Genomic DNA, 15,897 nt, shown 5'->3' with positions numbered 1-15,897 from the left:
AAATCTCTTTGACTGTGTCTTGCTTATAAAATTGCTTTAGTTCTCTGAGGTCTGCAGGTTTTTGCGCTCTGAAGGTGTCACTGAATCATTTAAGTTGTTAGGGTTCTGTAGTGTAGCTGCTTCTCGTTCATTTTTTCCTCTTTTCTTCCCCAATTCTATGAAAAGGGCTATTCTTTTTGACATAACTCTCCAGCAGCTGATATTTTAATGGTTGCTGTCTCCTCCAGTGGTAGATTGTTCTGTTCTCGCAACAGCTCACCTCCCACATCTCAGAGGGAGATTTTTTTCCTGTGGAGAGACTTCGGAAGAGTTCTTATCTATAATGCTGTCAGAAAGTTGGAATGATTTTTGCTTTTTGTTGAAAAATGTATGCACTTCTTTGCTGTAACTAATTGCCCCGATTATTACATGGGTTTTTAACAGTTTCTGGTGATTTTTGTCAGTCAAGTTACAAGATTTGATGTGGCTGTTAATATTTTTAGACTACAGTAATGTTGCTAGGATTTAACCAGCAAGGTTAAGCCCTATTCTAGCCATATGAAAAATGGAAGGACATCAGTACTAATCACAGCGAAGCAGCTGTTTCTCTGTCAGCCAAGTTTTACTATTCTTATTTTAATGAGTTTACAATCAATCGTTCCATTCTATTCCAGACATCTTAGGAAATTCATCCACATGTGATACAGGAAAAAAAAAACACACCCAACATTCAATGTGGACAACAAAAAGGCTACGAAAACTATGAGACTGCGGCAAATAGAAATTTGATATTTTTGTAACAATTAAGTGTATGGCCGCCATGTTTACAAAAGGCTGCCATTTTGGATTTTTCTCATGGTAGGGTACATCCATTGCTAGATTCGGTGCTTGTACCACAAAATGCACAATTGACCTGCAATATCAACCTAACCAGCTCCGCTATTGTTTTCTTTACCTTATCCTGTCTGTCAGGAAAAGAACTGTAAAGAAATTCTGGTAGTTTGTACCCAGTTGTTCAGACATACAAAAAAAAAAAAAACAAGACTCTAGAGTCAAAAACTTTTACTTGCAAGCAAGCAGAGGACAGACAATGGTCACAATCAATCTGAAAACACACTGAAGGTGCAATGGAAAATCACAATCAGTTATACCATTTTGGACACACAAAAGAGTTCAGCTCCTCCTCACAGCTCCAGACAATTGTTTGTGCATCCGGGTGTTATTTAATAAAAACAAAGAATTTAGTGTCTAACAATTCTATGACCTAAAAGACTAACCACAACAATGTTAAACTACGTGATTACGAGTAGACAGTCATACATAGTCAGTATGCCTCCAAACTTTGATTTGTTATGATAATAGGATTTAAACTGACAAACTCAAAAGGGTTTTAAATAAATAAATAAATAGAAAATAACGAGTATGGAAATACATTTTCTTAACAGTGTTTCTCTCACAACTTGTGAGCTCCCACTTCCTCTGTGAAGGTATATAAAAACACAAACACAGCAACCCTGAACCCTCTACATTTGTCCCATCTGACTAAATGGTAAGCAATATCGGAGCTATCCAGCATTACAGTTTTGATCCAGATCCCAGCTCAGACAAAAAAAAAACAAAGACATTCATGGATCTATTTGTCTGCAAGTGGATCCATTGGAATGGAGCCGAGCAGGGAGTTTGTGGCCAGCTCAGTGCATTTTCTACGTCACAAATAAGCTTTTTTTCCAATGTCCTTTTTTGGTCTTCCCCTCAGTCTTAACAATTTAAACAAAGAAATACTCAAAAACTGCTATTTTAATCTTAATTTTCTGTATATATGTCCTCAATCATGCCATAAGAACATGTTAAAAAAAAACCAAATCCTCAGGGAGCGTCTTCAACCCTAAGTTGGTTGTTCCAGTAGAACTTTAAGTACATTAATGTCTTTTTAAGGCCAAAAAACTCCAGCTTTTTTGGTCAATCAACCAGAACTATGAAAATTATCAAGAAAAAGAGGATAAAACAATCACCGAAAGAAAAAAAAAGCAGCTAGAGCTTTTTTAACAATGTTTTAAACAAAAGGTATCAGCTGCTGTAGATACAGACCATCCAAATGTAAACAAATGTAGCCTATAGACTCTGGATGCAGCTCTTAATACTTGAAAAATCGATCTTCATATTTTTTGGAATAAAAGTCAAACAAAGCGAAGAAGCGGAAGAAATAAGCAAAATAATGCAAACAAATGTTAAAGATGGGTCCACATTTCATGACGTAACAGTGCAGCAGAATGGCTGGGTGCATTTAAGGGTGCCCGTGGCTGACTCTATCATCAATGCATTAGAGAAACGGGACTGCAGTCCAGTGAGAGCTCAAAACTGCAGGTAATCTTGTGAGGCAACTAGCAACACCTACAAGAGAAAGTGGCTCAGTGTTGATTCCTTTGGGGAAAAAAACCTATCAAAACAACTTAAAAATGAGCCTCTTGGCTTTCTCTGTAGGAGTGCAGCTGTCTCTGGTACTTAACTGCAATATGACAGAAAGCTGGTACCAAGTTAGAAAAATATAGAGATGATACGTTTAGTATAGGATGAGTTCAAAGAATGAATCTTGAGGCTCACACTGATGTGTTGAAAGTACATTCACCTCTGGAAAAGAGCGCAACTTTCTTTTCTTCATTTCAATTATGCTGGAAGGCTGCTTTTAATACACTTTAAGAAAGGGGAATCCTTTGCAGGTTTATGTTTTTCAAAGCTCTTTTAGCTTTGCTATACATGCCCCAGACCACAGCACACCTAAAACAAGAGTGCAAAACATTTATTATTTACACTCAACAGTACACTGTATTTGAAGGCACACTGTCAATAATTGGTCTATTTTTGAACTATGTGCATCAAACTATTAGGCGAATTAAGAGAGACAAAAGAGTCAGAGATAAGTCTGTCAGTCAGACTTTATTAACTGCGTAATAAAGTCACAGTAATTCTAGAACTTGTTTGTGACACGGTACACGTTAGAAGCGTTAGCATATTCACAATACTTGTAACTCCCAACCTTGTTTGCAACACATTAAAAAATCCCTGATACTGCTAAGACTAATGCTGCTGTGACTATGCCCAACACCGCTACACGTTAGCCACCTTAGCGTATTTACAATCACACCTGGCCTCCTTTGCAACTCGTACAAAAAACAGACATTTTGACAGAGCACAGTGTTCCTCTCAAAATCACTTCAACATCAGTAAACACAACCAAAATTAATCTACGTACATATAAGGCACTCCGAAATATAAGACGTTATTCGGAAAAACGAAGGCGCCTTAGCGTGGAAATTACGCCACAATAGTCTCTCGTATATTGCCAGGGTTACATAATTTTAAAAAACTGCAATAGGTGAAATCTACTAAACAGGATTATAGATGTTATAAGTATGTAAAAGCCCTCGCGACACACTTTATACACTTTTCTCAGACAGAAATGAACATTTTCACAGTCTTGTTAATCCTTCTTTTCTTTCTGTTCTATTAGAATCCTTTTTTATTAATGCTAATATGTCAAAAAGAGTTTGTCCCATATTTTTTTGAGCAAACAATGTTTTTTTTACCCAATAATGATTAATTTTTTGCATATGATTAGGGATATACTGCAAATATCAGCGTTAGTTCCTTTTATTACAGATTTGTGATGTAGCAAGCCAAAAACTACTGCTGTATATTTTTATTTAACTTGTCCTGTCCACAAGCTGAGCAAACAGATCAGCGCTGAAGGCGTTTTGTGTTGGACATATTTTACTGTTTACAACATGGGGTTATGAATCGTCTGATTCACAAGGTGTATATTTGCATAAACCCCCTTTAGTAACTTAGGCTAAACTTTATTTATTTTTATATTCATTATATTTGTAATTGTTTCTTGCTGGACAGGAAAAGAAGAGGACGGAAGAAGTCAGAGAGGGGGGTGGGGGGTAAAGGCAACAAAAGAAAGGTTGAAAATGGGGAGTAAAGGAAATACAAGGGGGATAATAGAAGGGGGAGTTGGAATCAATAGAAGTTTATAATCATTACTGTCATCACTGTCACACTGCTGTACATTTTACAGCAGAGTGAGATTTTTACCCACAGAATACTAAATTGATGTAGACAAGGTTAAAAAATAAATTTCATTCATGAAACGTGTTACTTTTTGGTGTAAAATCTACTCCTAGGAAGTAGTTTTGGGTGTTTAAAAAACAAGCATCTGAGGGTTCGACATGTCACAATAAAGCATTGTTTTAAACTGACGTTTCTTTTTTGAAAGGCAGAAGCTATTTTACATTCAACGCTAAATGTTAAAAATCATGTTGCATTAATCGGATCTTTGGATCCTTTTGGTAAAATCAGATATTGTTACAAAAAATGAGTTTCCATTGAAAAAGTTTTTTTTTTTTAACGACTAAAATTTTTATTTATACTCCCTGTATTCTACAGTTTAGACATGCATCTGATTTAAACCCCAATACACAGTGACATCAGCAATTATCATACATGTTAATTTAAATATAACAGTGATTAGTAGAACCACAGTTAACAAAAGAGGAATAGAATAGTCCTTCATTGCATAAAAATAATCAGACTCTTTCTGTGTTTGCAGCAGGCAGTTTGGTATAAACATGGCCAGACGATGTGTTAAAATGTGAGGGATCTGCAGGAGACCTGGTTTAAAGGTGCAATTTTTTGATGTTATTAAAATGCAATAGAAATGGGTCTCTAATGACTCATCCATTTGGCAATTTGTAATTTCTTCTTCCTGCTCTTTTTCTAAGCAGTTTAAATGTTATTGCTGCGGGTGCAATTTAATGTCTTGCAGTTTTAAATTATGTCTGCAAAAAAAAAAAAAAAAAATCTCACTTTTTTGTTAAAATCTCAACGCTAAAAAAATCTCCAGTAGGTACAGACAGTACAGACACTAAAGATAATGAAAGAACAGAGACTAGAAGAAACGAAACTTGAAAAAATTGCCAAATTTCTCTGCTGATCTTTTTGTATAACAACATAATGACGCACCTTTCCATTGCAAATACAAGCATTTCCACCTTCTTGATGGTATTCTTTTGCTTTTAAACTCCAGCTGTTACAATGGCTGCCTGTTATGGGCCTCTCGTTGAACATGACACTTACTGCAAAAGATTTCTGTGCCAACCACCATTTTTCTGCAAAATAAAAACTGAAATAGAGCCCAGGGTATAAAAAAATCAAAGTTTTCTCTCCAAATGCTTTTCCGTGTCTTTGCTTCAAGTCACAAACATCTAGCAGAGGAAGTGTAAATCCAAATGTTCCTTTTATGTCTTTTCGTCATGGATGCGTAATTTCTTTTTAATTTGTCACATCTTTTTAATTGAAAATCTCCCATGTAATCATTATTTATGGAATTACAGTTATTAAGATAGTCTTCTGCAGGGTACAATAGACCTTTGATAAAAGTGTAATGATCCCATTTAATGCTACTCTGCAGTTACATAGGTGCTTGAGTTAGAACCAGCCTCTGAGCCCTATGGGGAAAAAAAGCATCAAAGCAACTAATATCCCCGTGTGCATGCACAATCACGCAGTGGCACAACTGCGGTCTTCCTCTCACACGCACACATTCATGTGAAAAGAAACACACACACACAAGGAGCAAACACAGGCGGGTGTAAGAGTACAATGGTGAGAACACCAAAAAGATGGAGCACAAACATTTCCCTCGCTAGGAGCCGCACATACAAATGCAGACAGTCACTGTTCAGTGTTTGGGTAACCATGGCAACGTCAAAGCCCAAAGGTTTGTTACTGAAACCTAGTTAATTAGAGAGATGTAGATTAATGTCATACTCGAGGGAAAGTGTTTCACCATCTGCTAAAACCTACATGTGAACTGGGTGCAACTGTCTGTGTGTGTGTGTGTGTGTGTGTTTGTGTGTGTGTCTGCGCGCACACGTGCACCGGCCGCTGTTACTGCACAGGCAGACGCAAAAACACACAACACCCTTCTCCCATGGCGCTTAAAACATGAAGGCCACAGTTTCCTCTTCTTATTGGTATTAGATGACTAATTGGAATAGCTAATACTGAGCTGTTAAATAAAGCGTGCCTGCATCTGCTGCCAAGACACACCAATTATCGAGTAGCGAACAGATCAGGGCGATAAGTTATACAACTACATTCAGAGAGAAAGAGGGAGGGGAGAGGGGAGGGTAAATTGACAAGAAAGAGGAGGTGGAGAGCGTGAGGTGTCGGGGGACGGAGGAGAGGCTCAGGCGAGGGGAGAGATAGAGAGAGAGGACAGGGTGATGGAGGGTGAGTAAGTGAGTGTGAGAGGAAGACGAAGTGAAAGAGACTTGAGGGGTGGAGAAGACAGAAGCTGGACTAAATTTGAAAGGAGCATAAAACAACAGAATGGAGTGCATTTCTTTCTTGGGAGGTATGTAATGAAACTCCAGGGGAAAGGGGGTGGGGGGTGGAAAAATGGATGGATCAGTGACAGACAGAAGCTGACTCTTAAAAACCGGAAGAAGCTGAACAAGCTATGAAGATAAAATGGACAATATTAAGAGCCTTCTGAGGCAGCTTGACTAAAGATTGTCCTTATTTTGGTCTGTGTGTATGTTTGGGACTCTCTACAAAGATTAGGGGTGTAATGATGAATCGATGAATCAAAGTATATTCCCACAATCCAACCAGATCGATCTGTCTGAGGCAAATTGTTAATCAAACTGACCGAAATCAACATAAAATGTTTTAAATGAAATTAATTGATGAAAATTGATAATGGAAAGCACTATTTGGATTGAGGAACTTCATGAAACTAAAATGTGAATGGATTTGACATTAGTTCTTGTTTACTTGTTTGTTTGTACACGTATTTATTTTAAACTTGAGTATCTTGGGATAACAACAAAGAATCTGGAGAACTTCACCTGTACTGCTCAGCATCAGGTATTTATCTCTGAGTCACACTGGTTGGAGTTTTGGCTACAGATGTCCTGGATGGATTTTAAGTCAGTGAATCGGATCGAATTAGATCGTTCAAAATGTACCAATATTGACCATGAATCGTATCATCAACAAAAATTATGATGTAAATCAAACTGTTAAATTGAATCATAACACCCCTAACTAAGATTCTGTAAAAATGAGATCTATTTACTTTACATTCAGTTGTGTTAAACGCGCCTCCATGACCACCTTCTCTGTTGCACCATCTTATTTTTCTTTTTCCGTGCTCCCCATTCCCTCCTCCCCACCTTATTCCCCAGGCCCCAGTGCAACCTGTTTGTGTATTCCTCCCTTTGCTGCTCCCCTCTCCACCTCCTGCTCACTTGTCATAACCCCCATTATGCCTCTTTCAGTCATTTAATTTCTCATCATTTAGTTGGTCCACTTTGGAATGTCAATCAGTTTGCAAGTGCCAGAAGCTTCTGACACAAAGATGACATCATTCTAACTTTATCTGAGATTAATTAATGTTGCATTATGTTGAAAAAAATTATAACTTTTGAACAGAAAGAACCACACAATTAAATTACATTGACCTAACAAGACATAAGAGAAAAACAGATTAAAGTGGCAATATGAATCTCTCTAATTCCTGAATCAATGGAGCACTTACAGGCAGACGTTCATTCCAATGTGAGCAATGAACAAACAATGCAGGAAGCAAAACTAAATAAATATATATATATATATATATATATATATATATATATATATATATATATATATATATATGGATCTCAGGGTTTTTTTTATAAACAGCCATTTGGGATCAAATGAATGCTTTCCTTAATTCCCTTGCACCTGTGCTTTGAATAGTGTATTGTTAAGCACTGTTTTTTTTAGCTCCTGGGAAAAGCAGTGTGAAGTTACGTACACACCGAACATGTGATACTCGTTTAAGAACATGCTAAACGCGGGTTCTACAATTGGCCATTAGCCCATTCTGGACGGGCAGATAGGGGATTCTTCTTCTTTTTCTACTAGTCTGCCACCCACAGCTGGAAGAGGCTTTTTCTTTCACAGGTCTCATACAGTGGTGGAAAAAATTGTTGGTACCCCTCAGTTAAAGAAAGAAAGTCCACAATGCTCACTGAAATGAATTGAAACGTTCAAAAGTAACAATAAGTTAAAATGTATGAAAATTAAATAATCAAAATCACCCATTACTTTTGAGTTGTTGATTAACAGAATTATTTAAAAAAACAAAATAATGAAATAGGGCTGGACAAAAATGATGGTACCTCCATAAAAGACTGTTAACTAATTGCCCAGGGGGGTCATGATGAACTCAGGTATGTCCTTTAATTGACATCACAGCTGTTTTCAAACCCATAATCAGTCAGTCTGCCCATTTAAAGGGAGACAAATAGTCACAATGCTCTGTGGTGAAAAGGTGTGAACCACACTGAACATGGACAACAGAAAGCAGAGGAGAGAATTGTCCCAGGACATTAGAAACAAAATTATGGACAAACATCGTAAAGGTAAAGGCTATAAAACCATCTTTAAGCAGCTTGAAGTTCCTGTGAACACAGTGGCACATATTATTCAGAAGTTTAAGACCCACGGGACAGTAGCCAACCTCCCTGGACGTGACCGGTAGAGGAAGATTGATTAGTAATTGAGGAGACGGATAGTTTGAACTGTATCCAAAGAGCCCAGAACAACCTCCAAAGACATTAAAGGTGAACTCCTAGATCAAGGTACATCAGTTTCAGATCACACCATTCGTCGTCGTTTGAGCTAGAGTGGACTTCATGGGAGACGACCAATGAGGACACCACTGTTGAAAGGAAATCATAAAAAAGCCAGACTGGAATTTGCAAAAAAGCATGTTGACAAGCCACAAAGCTTCTGGGAAAATGTTCTTTGGACAGATGAGACAAAACTGGAGCTTTTTGGTAAGGCACATCAGCTCTATGTTCGTAGACTCAAAAATGAAGCTTACAACGACTAGAACATTGTCCCTACTGTGAAATATGGAGGAGACTCAGTTCTGTTTTGGGGCTGCTTTGCTGCATCTGGCACAGGGTGCCTTGAAGTTGTGCAAGGTAAAATGAAAACTCAAGATTATCAAGGCATTCTGGATAGGAATGTGCTGCCTAGTGTCAGAAAGCTTGGTCTCAGTCGCAGGTCATGGGTCTTCCAACAGGACAACAATCCAAAACACACAGCCAAAAACACCCAAGAAAGGCTAAGAGAAAAGCGTTGGACTATTCTGAAGTGGCCTTCTATGAACCCAGATGTGAATCCCATTGAACATCTGTGGAAGGAGCTGAAACATGCCATTTGGAGAAGACACCCATCAAACCTGAGACAACTGGAGCAGTTTGCTCATGAGGAGTGGGCCAAAATACCTGTGGACAGGTGCAGAAGGCTCATTGACAAATACAGAAACCGTTTAATTGCAGAGATTGCCTCAAAAGGTTGTGCAACAAAATATTAAGTTATGGGTACCATCATTTTTGTCCAGCCCTATTTCATTAGTTTTTTTTAAAATAATTCTGTAAATCAACAACTCAAAAGTAATGGCTGATTTTTATTATTAAATTTTCAATAAATTTTACTTTATTGTTACTTCTGAATGTTTTAGGTCATTTAAGTGAGCATTGTGGACTTTCTTTCTTCAACTGAGGGGTTGAAGAAAGAAAGAAATTTTGTCCACCACTGTATATGTGATTCTAATATATGAAAGGCTTGGTGGTATATTATTCCCGCCGGGCACAAATTTTGAATATCTTTTTTAGGATCAATTTCCAACTGGTTAGCACTTCCGTGAATTAAAAGGGACGTCATCCGTACGTCACTACCAAATCCAAGACTCTGATTGGTTAAAGAGTTCAAATGGTTAAACTTTCAATGTGCCTTCAATGGCTGCAATCGTAGAAAGTTGAAACGCGAGAGTTTTGAATGTGAAAGCCCAAAACCCTTTGGAATTTAACAAAAACCTCTTTAAAAGTCGTCTACAGTACCATTGTGACAAGTCCATAGGTGTGTGTATAGGTCTTTTTAAATTTGAATGACTGTTGTTTTAAAGTAACTAGAGAAGAAAATTATCCTGCTAATCACTTGCAGATTTGAAGGTTGTGCACTTACGGGGATAACAGTATATAGTTTTTAACTTATTTAAAAAAAATAATAATTACATTTTAGACAAGAAGAAACCAAAAAAACCATCAATGAATATTTAGTTATTTTTAGGAAAAAGCAGAACTGAAGTTTATAGTACAAATGACATATTTAACTGTTCTTTTCTGTTTTAATTACCCCTCCCCTTATAACAGAACCTGACATTATGTCAGGTATTGTTTCAAAGACGTCCCTGTAAATGTTACGCTAGACAAAAGAGAAACTCAACAGCTTGGTGCCAACAACATTTAGTCAAATTCTACAAATTTAGACTGTTTGAGTTCGATTCTTAGTGCACAATTAAATCCCACCCACACATCAGGTGAACTCATTTGTTCCAGCATGTCCCTGCATTTTTTGTTTGCAGTAAAATGAAAAGACTTGAAGCTTAGCAAGCTCTGTGTTCATGAAGTTGAAAAGAACATCAAGATAGAAAACATCAGTGAGTCCAAAGGTCCATAGCCTCGACCCACAGAGCATCTGTAACATTGTCACTGTTAAGCAACCCTTGTTCAAGAGGCTATTTCCAATCAAAAGTTTATGTAAACAGGAGTATATAGCCATTTTGAGGCTTTCCATGTTTAAAACTCTTGCGTTTACACATAGCTACACATTTTTGAGACAGTTTTGTGGCTCTATTTACAAAATGCGCAGATTTTGAACACGCATTGAAAGTTAAACCAGATCTAACTTTGACCAATCAGAGACTTGGATTTGGTAGTGGCGTCCCTTTTAATTCACGGAAGTGGTGAAAAAGTGACCACAGAAGAGGGTTTTCAGTCTGAAATCCTTAAATTATACGACCTTATACAATTCCTTCCAAACTCCCTTCCAATATTCCAAAACTGTTTATTGCACGAGTAGGAACTTATATATTTAGGAAATGTTATGAATTTAAAATTCAGATGGTGAGAACCAAAAACAAAGTTTTTGTGTGTCGGTGTGTGGAGTAAAATCATGAAAGACTGAGCACGGGGCATAACATTTGTACTACTATTTACACATTTAAAAACAATAAAAAGAACATAATTTTACAATATATGAGCTCGTATAGATTTGTCGATCATTCTGGGGTGTTAGTGATATGTATAGTGAGGATATGTTTACGTGTGTATGTGTACACAGTATATATGTATACCCGAGTGCTTGTTATCAAACTTATCATTCAAACTTTATTTATAAAAAGCGTTAAAACATACAGTAAAGATTGTGCATATTCTACTCAAAATGTCTAAACTGTAAGTACTAACCTTAAAAGGGATCTAACAATAACTGGACAGAGGTGGGAGTATAAGGTTTCTTCTGCCCACTCCCTTTCAAGCTGAGACAGAAAGAAAGTAGATTATGCAAACGGAAAATCTAAGTTCACTTTCCATTATGTAAAGCACACTCATTTTTATCCCTCAAGTTGATTGTAATGAAAATGCCGTTTTGAAGTTAATGTCTGCATATCATTATTTTGTCATTTTTTTTGTTAAGAAAGGAATGCATTCCTTTTTCTGTTGTTTCTGCTTGAAATAAATCTAAATTTAAATCTAAATCTAGAGGATAAATTAAAAATTGCGGTTTGTGCTGGAATTATATTACACAGACTCTTTCCTAAATCAGAATGGAGCTGTGAAAGAAAAAGGCTGGAGCAAGATTGGTGTGAAAGTAACTTTAGGTCAACCAAATAAATGTTCCTTCTATGCCTCTGTGGAAGTTTGGACTGTTCTGGTAACCTAATCACATAGCTGATATGTTGCTGTTTGGAGGGAGTTCCTAACATTTTTATATTAATCTCAAAGCAACACTGACATGTTGGTTCTTTTGAGGAATAATAAGGAATATAAAGCCACGGCTATGTCTGCTAATATTTGTTTGACTCATTTTCTAGAGATAAAAAGCTGTAATTTAATTCCCTTGTCATGAGAAAACAGTTATTTTCTCGTGATAACAAGTTATTAAGTTGTTATCTCAATAAAACAAACTGTAGCCTTCCATAGTATATGAAGTCAAATAAGCAAAAAAAAAAATACAGTACGGTTGAGGGTTGACGCGTCCTCCTTTTTGACAATACGTAATCCTCATTTGGTATGTCATCAGGTGGTTTGGATGTCTACATGTTTGGAGAACCTCACGCTGAATAAAGTGTAAATATTATGTCAATGTACGAGGGCTTATAAGAAGCAGTGGCAGTTTAATGAGTATATTTAATCTAAAATCAGTAAAGGAAGTCAGAATCTACTCCTAATCAGTTCAGCATTCAGACTTAAAAACAGGATAGATAACGTCAAAATACGTTTTCCTGCTTTTTCTCAAATAAGGGATAAACTATGATAGATTCTCATGATGTGCACGGCTCTCATCTCAGATTGAGCATTTCATATTATGCAGTATCTGAACATTAACATTTGTAAAATCATCTGCTTCTTCTCCTTTGAATTTGGTGCTGTTGTGTATGACCAATCATATATGTTTACATTTTTAGTTCATTAGCAAAGGCGTTTATCCAGAACACCCTACACATTCCTTAGTGTTGAAGGGAAAGTATGAGTCTTGCTCAAAGACAAAATGGCTACGTAGCTTGGGCTCATTATAATGAGCGACAGCCCCACCTTTTTAGCAGAAAATGACATCACCAAACCTGTGATATACGCTTCCTGGACCTAATAAAATCATACAAGAATATCAAGAACTTCCATAATTGCTTTTCTAAAAGTCCTTCTTCAGGCTGTGAAATGTACCATTTTTAAGTATCAGAATATCACATAAAACAAAAACCAGTCAGCGTTGCTTTATCGCCATGTTTTGGGTCCCTTTAAACAAACTACAGAATTAAACCAGTTAATGACCAACACCACCAGAAAGGCAACACCAAATGAAGATGTTCTCTGAAATGACAGGCTGCTATCCTCTCCAGTAGTCACTGTCATTTGCCTGAACACACAGAAAACCCCTCAGGAATATAATCAACCAATGTGACCAACATGTCAGCATGTCACAGAGAGGAAGCAGTTGAAAATCTGTCCAGGCAGACTGGAGACAGATTTTGTGTTTTGCGGTCTAATAAGTGATCACAGCTGAACGTGTTGCTGGTGTTTGGTCAGCTGAACGCAAAGATCTCCGCAAAACTGCAATTATGTGTGCAAGTGTATTTATTTTTCAAGGATTAGAAAACCCCTTTAATCTGCTTAACTTAGCAATTGGCAGCATGGTGTCATTAAACCGATGCCTTGATGGATAACTACAGAGAACTACAGGTGCTGTAATAACATACCAGGGAAACAACACATAGCTATCTCAATTACAAACACCAAAAAAAAAAAGAAAAAGAAAAGACAAATATTGCCCTGTGGCATGACCGCTCAGTTATATAAGAAAGCCTGCTCTTCAGAAACTTGCAGTGTAATAAACTCTGCAGAAACTGGAACAAGAAGTCTTAAGAAACATTGTTTGAAAACTTATGTAAACGCCGGGTGGTTTTCACTTTATTGTAATAGTCCAAACAGCATGCATTCATGTGGATGTGTCACCCTATAAATAGGTCATTCAGCATGGTGCAGTTTGAGCCAGTGTTGCCGAGTTACATACATGTCATGTGTTTTTAGAACCACGAGAGTTTAATTTAAATGATCATAAGGATTATTAGGGCTGTGTATCAGTTCCAAAATACTGAAATAAATCAATTTATTGATTCACTATTGCTATCAATTAAATGTTCATTTATTTTTTATTTGATCACGACAACAATGTTTTTTGACAAATTAAACCAAACGAAAATATGCCTTAAAAAAGCAAAAAAAAAATTGGATTATGGATTTAATAGATCTATACTGATTTCTAAGGTAAAGATCGATTTCATATTGATTGATTCAAACGTACAATCTGACTCAAACACCAGGTTAAGGGTTACATTGTCTACCAAGAACAATAACGTGGGCTAAATCATAGTAGGCCATCTCTACAAGAGCACTGTACTGCAGAAGCCCGGTGGACACTCTCTGCATAGAGGTGTCGTGATATTTGCACCGGGGTCTGGCATGATTAAAATCTGCAAGCAAAAGCTACCTTTAATGTTGCTGTGTGTGCAACATTGAAAGGGCTGAGCTGTAGTGACTCTTCTGTGAGAGAACAACCCAAAGGTAATAAATGCTAATTAATTGTGAGGTGTGCCTCAAAGGCAAATAAAAAAAATCATTGGTAACAAAGACTGAATTAAAGCACATCAATATTAATTTAACCAGAGTTATCTGCCCTAGAGGAACTTTGTCTTTGACCCTAAAATCTGATAAAGAAAAGTTGATGCCGTGTGTGCGTCCTTTGACATACACACACACAAACACACACATGCACATGTATGCCTTATTCTTGACCTAAACCTTTTGCAACACAAACTTTTTTTCATGAAAGGTAAATTAAATCAATTACTAAAATGCACCTGTTTACCACTAATTTTATCTGAGGCAGGTGGATTCTTCCAAAATTGTGTGGTAAGAACAAACCCCCACAATCCATTCCTGAGTTTGGGCCAACCCACAAGTTCCTCAAAAAAACACTGGAGGCTGGTTTCACAAGAAACAATATTTTCCATTGATCACAAAACTTGACCCCCCCCCCCAAAAAAAAACCCAAAAACATGTAGCTTGATGTCGAAAACATTTATTTATTGCTTTGTCTTGTATTCATTACAACCTCCATGTTTTAATCAAATACTTTTATTTTTAAATTGTGTCTTTGCCGTGTTTTGTGGTTTATGAGAAAGTTTTTTTTCCTAATTGGCAGATGGATTGAACTTAAAACTGTCACTTTACTTTGCGTCACCCAATTGATAATTTTCAGGATGTTGCTGAGTTGGGCCGAGCAATCCTATGGCATTGGAATCCTGGGTGACAGAGATTATTGCTCCAGTGTTTAAATGAGTGCCCTAAGCAAGGAGTCAAAATCCTGAAGATATGGTTAATATTTTTGTCAAAACCATTGACTTTACAAGACAACTGGACTGACTGAGTGTGAAGTCCCCCACAGAAAACGACTTACTTCTGGCTCCAACCAAATTAAGTCAATTAATTTATCTTTTAATTACAATGTGAATGCATGTTAGAGCCAGATGAAGCCAGTAAACAGTGATTAGTCTGAGACAATCAACATAGACGGCAACCAGTCTAGCCAATCAGGAGTTAGCTTGTTGGAAGTCCACACCCCTACCACTGAATGCAGGCTCCGGCAAACCTGTCAATCAAACATTTTGAACATGTGAAGTGCAGCTGGCGGACACCACGTGCTTTCATTGAGGCATCTCATTGGCCAGTTTATAACTTAAATGACTTGCACTACAGAAAAAAAAGGATTAATAATCGTGTTAATAAAAGGTAACAGAACAAGACTGATTATTCTGACAAAAGATCAAAACAAACGATAGCATTTTCTTTTTGTAGAGTGGTATTCATTTCCTGTTTTTATTTTTAAAGAGTTGACTATCATCGACTTCTTTTTTATTTTGGGTTGGTGTTGTTTCCATGTATTTTCGTTCAGCTGTTGAAATGCCTGTTATTCTGAAAAGAATACATCTTTCAGATTTCAGGTCAACTGTTGACTTTCTGAGTTCAGGGCTTTGTGACACGCAAAGTTGGGCAACACTGAGATAGTTACCTCAAAAAAAGAATATATATGTGTTCCTCCCCCCCAAAAAAATTTAATTGTAATCATCTGCCCCCTCACTGCGAACATTTCCGGAGGCGCCACTGCACTCAAGGTTTGAATCCACCCAGTTTACATCTGAAAGGTCCTAAAAATTTAAAATAAATTACAATATGA

The 15,897-nt window shown here is 37.0% G+C and overlaps 2 protein-coding genes across 5 annotated transcripts in view; one reads left to right on the top strand and one right to left on the bottom strand.

The window, feature by feature from the left end:
• macrod1 (mono-ADP ribosylhydrolase 1) overlaps nucleotides 1-15,897 on the bottom strand; it is a 156,535-nt gene that overhangs the window by 77,136 nt on the left and 63,502 nt on the right. The window lies entirely within an intron of this gene.
• Nucleotides 6,258-15,897, top strand: part of flrt1b (fibronectin leucine rich transmembrane protein 1b) — a 43,353-nt gene continuing 33,713 nt past the window's right edge. Inside the window, exon 1 of the mRNA XM_011480039.4 lies at nucleotides 6,258-6,397. The gene's annotated coding sequence lies outside the window, so the exon portion shown is untranslated. The remainder of the gene's footprint in view (nucleotides 6,398-15,897) is intronic.

Source organism: Oryzias latipes, chromosome 10 (assembly GCF_053564925.1).
Source record: "Oryzias latipes strain Hd-rR chromosome 10, Olatipes_Hd-rR_3.1".
NCBI classification, from domain to species: domain Eukaryota; kingdom Metazoa; phylum Chordata; class Actinopteri; order Beloniformes; family Adrianichthyidae; genus Oryzias; species Oryzias latipes.
Note: the sequence above shows the minus strand (reverse complement) of the source record. Positions and strands in the feature narration are given on the sequence as shown.